Genomic DNA, 4,137 nt, shown 5'->3' on the forward strand with positions numbered 1-4,137 from the left:
TCAATTTCGAAAATGGCTGAAATCGTATTTTGGCCATAATTTGTGCAAACTTTATCGGAATGGGGCAAATAATATACCCCTGGTAGCTATATAAAATGCCAGCCTTTTTCGTGTAGAAACTTTTCTCTAATTTTTAGTCGTTTTTTAAGTAATTTTGAAAATGGCAAGATCATGCGTTATGCCTTCATTGCAAAAACAGAGTCTCCGAAATTGGACTGCATAAAGAGGTTGAACTTCTGGGGCACTTATGTTTGAATTTCACTCTGTTTTTCATGTGTTGATTTTTGCCAACAACTCTCCAACCACTTACCGACATTGAGCAAATGATATACCGATGGAAAGCTATTGAAAACATGCAACTTCCACGTGCTGATCATTTTTTTCATTTTCGTTCCGGTTTAAGAGATTTTTTTCAATACGTAAAAATGTGGTTTTAACGGTATACATGAAACTTTGAAACCGTTTATCGGAATGTTTATACCGTTGGAAAGCTTATAAATAGGAGCAACTTTTTCTTGTAGACAGATGTTACAAATTGGTTGTCGTTTGCGAGTAGTTTTAAAATGACAAAAACAACATTGCTTTTTTTGCGTTTTTCGAATATGTAAATGTACGACGGACGTCTCGCACTTGAATTTGAATCGTTCACGGAGGAGCACGTGAACTTCGTCCAATAAACCTTTTAGGCTTTTTTTTATTCTTTTATTCTCATTTGAAACATATCCCATGTAGCAGTTGAACTGCTCGCTGTTTTCACTTTGAACTTGTGTCACATATTTTTGGTCGTAATTCCTCACCCTCTTTGTCGGAGTTGCACAAATGATATACTATTAGAAACCTATTGAATAGACGTGACTTTTTTATACGGTTAAACTTTTCTTTTCGAACAACATACACCAATTTTATTTTAACTGTTTATTTTAGAATAAGGATGCTATATGCCCTTGAAAATTTGTTGAATATGAGGAACTCTTTTCATGTAGAGCATTTTAGTTTCAGATTTGTAATGGATTGAGAGGTGTTTTTTAAAATACAAAAAACAACTGTTTGTGAGTATCTTTAACTTGTAAATACACGATGAACTTCTCTCACAAGAAGTTTTGAACTTTCCCTTGCTGAGAACCTGAACTTCTACAACAAACCTTTTATGCTTTGCATTTTTATTCCTTTGAAAACTCAAACCATCCAGTACGTGGACTTCTGGTTGTTTTCAATTGAACCGATCTCTATTTTTTTTGCTCCCTAACTCCTACAGTACTCATCGAATTTGAGCAAATGATACCAATAGAAAACTATTGAAAAGCGTACTTATACAAAATCATGATGTGTTACAAGCATCTTTTTGAACACGCTAAAACTTGTTTTGAACGATATACACAAAACATATTATGTGAATAACGTGTATGATATACCGTGGGAAAGCTTATGTTTTTTGAAGCAATTTTTCATCTAGAGAAAATTTTCAAATTCGTTGCCATTTATGAGTAGTTTTTAAAATGCCAAAAATGGTATCATTTTTTAACATGTGAATCTGAGTTTTTTATAAACTTCGTACTTCTCTGTTATTTTAATTTGAAATTCTTATTTCTATTTTTATAGAAGAAAAAAAATTCTAAGAAAACATCAAAAACCTTTTTGAATTAAATTTTATATTTTTTTATAGAAACGAGAAGAATCTTACTTTTTTGTATGCATCGAGCTACTCTGGTATTTTAATTTGAACTTCTTGATTTTTTTAAAACGCCAAAAATGCTATTTGTTTTCTTTAACTTGTAAATCCTAGGGTTTAATATACTTTGAACTTCTCTGTTATATTAATTTGGACTTCACACTTTTTATTTTTGATTAAAGATTTTTCTAAATTTTTAATAAGCCTAGAGTTTCACTATATATTTCAATTTTTAACTTCATGGTTGATTCTTTAAAAACAGTAAAATCCAAGAATTTTAAAGAAATATCGAATCACTTCGTTGTTTCAGTTTCAACGAAAAATCTTTTAAACTTTTTTAGTTGTTCCTTTATTTTAAACTAGAAATCTTCTAGTTTTATTCTTTAGTAACAAGAAAAATCTGAGTTTTTAATATACCTCGGAATTCTCTATTATTTTCATTTGAACTTCTTAGTCTTTAAAAAAATATGTGGAAACTCTAGTTCGAACTTCTTGGTTTTTATTTAGTAACGTGGAAACTCTAGTTCCGTAATTAAGACTGAACCACTCTGTTATTTATATCTGAACTTCTACTTTTCTTAGAAACAGGGAAAATCCGTTTTCTAAACATTTTGTGACCGCTCCATTTTTAGTTTGATATTCTTAGGTCTTTTCAATGACGCTCCATAGTTTTTACTTTTTTTGAATTCCATGATTTTATTTAGCTTCTTACCATAATATTTTTTCGGGTTCCATCAAGCTTCTACATTTTTTCAACATAGAAGAAATGAATCTATTTAAACATACTATTGCGTTTTTATACCCCTTGGTCCGTAGGCGGACGACACGCAAGCACATGAGCAGTAGAGCACACACACAAATAAGCCTAGAGTGGTCACAATTAACTTTTTGGGGCATTTTGTGAAGCCACCGCACACCATACTACTTAACAAGTTTCATGATTCCTAGAAAAACAAGTTATTATAAAGTAAACTAGAAAGAGGGAGATATATGGTGTTGAGAGCAAGCCTGATGCTTAAGCCAACACACGTCCAACAAGCCTACACGCACACACACATGTCTTAAAAGTAGTGAATTTTTTCAACCACAAGTTTGGTCTTATCTCTGTCTAAAAAAGGTTCCGGCCTCCTTTGGTTCATGGGATAGGAATAATATAGGAATAGAAAAATCATAGGAAGTGAGATGACATGATCTCAAATCCTATAGAGAAAGAGATGTCATTCAATGCATAGGATAGGAAAAAAAGAGTCTAGACTAATGTTTTTTCCTTCGAAATGGGAAGGATTGATTCCTATCCTACATAGGAATAGGAATCCATTCCTATAAACCAAAGGGCTTCAAAGGAATTTTTTCTATAAAGTTCCTATCCTTTACAATTCCTACAATATTTGTATGAACCAATAGAGGCCTCCATTCTTATCTTACCCTTTAACCACCGCACATGGCCTCTCTTCCCAAGTTCTTTTCTTTCTTCTACAACTAGAGCGGACTCATCCACAAAAATGGAAAGAGCATGGCTCGAGCAGCTTCAAACAATCCGCTACTCGCATGAGCTGCGGGAGGAAGAAGGTCACTACGCTGGAGTGGAGAAGGTCACCTTTGGTCATGCATGTGGCAGGGTGGTCGCCGTTCATGAGGAAAAATGTCTGCACAACAAAGGGGGAAAGACGATGGCCGAAGATGTGCGATTGCAGCAGGCCGTCTGGAGGCGGTGCGAGCTGGTCACGAGGTGGTGGTGCACGATGCAGAGGGGAGGTCCACTGCCGGAGTTGGCGACGAGGCGCAGTTAGGAGAGTGTTGGCACTGAAGATCGGAGACAGTTGGCAGGGAAGGTCGCTCGTCGCGGCTAACTTCTGTTGACGAACGGAGCAAAGATATTGGGGAAGAGCACGAAAGATTGGCCATAGCCGTCCGCGTGCTATTGAACCTGGCGGTGGCACGCGCGGGAACCGAGCGGCGGCGGCGCACAGGGAGCTGGGCGGTGGCGTGTAGGTGGTCAGGTATGGCATCGCGCAGGGGTCCGAGGGCGGCGACCCATAGGTTGTCGGGGCGGCGACGCGCAGGGAGCTGGGCGGCGGCACGTAGGTGGTCGGGTGCAGCGTCGCGCAGGGACCGGATGGTTGCGTGCAGGGGTCCGCGAGCGGTGGTGCATACATGTCGGGCAGGCAGCCGCACGTCGCAATTGAGGAAGAAGCCTCGTGTTTGTGGGCTTTGTGGCCTGCTTTGGGTTTTCTGGAGTTCGGGAACACCTCCTCGGCCCTATATAGACACGGCCATATATAGACAGGAAGTTATTAGAATAGTATTCTAATCCCTACTGTTACCCCATGTGTGTGTCTATAGTATTCTAATCCCTACTGTTACCCCATGTGTGTGTGTCTATATATAGACGGGCATGCATTGAACGGAGATTACATGGGGTGGCACTATCACCCACAGGGGTGGCATAGTCACCGGGTGTTAAAAAT

The sequence above is a fragment of the Triticum aestivum genome, chromosome 4D, assembly GCF_018294505.1.
Source record: "Triticum aestivum cultivar Chinese Spring chromosome 4D, IWGSC CS RefSeq v2.1, whole genome shotgun sequence".
In the NCBI taxonomy this organism is placed as follows: Eukaryota; Viridiplantae; Streptophyta; class Magnoliopsida; order Poales; family Poaceae; genus Triticum; species Triticum aestivum.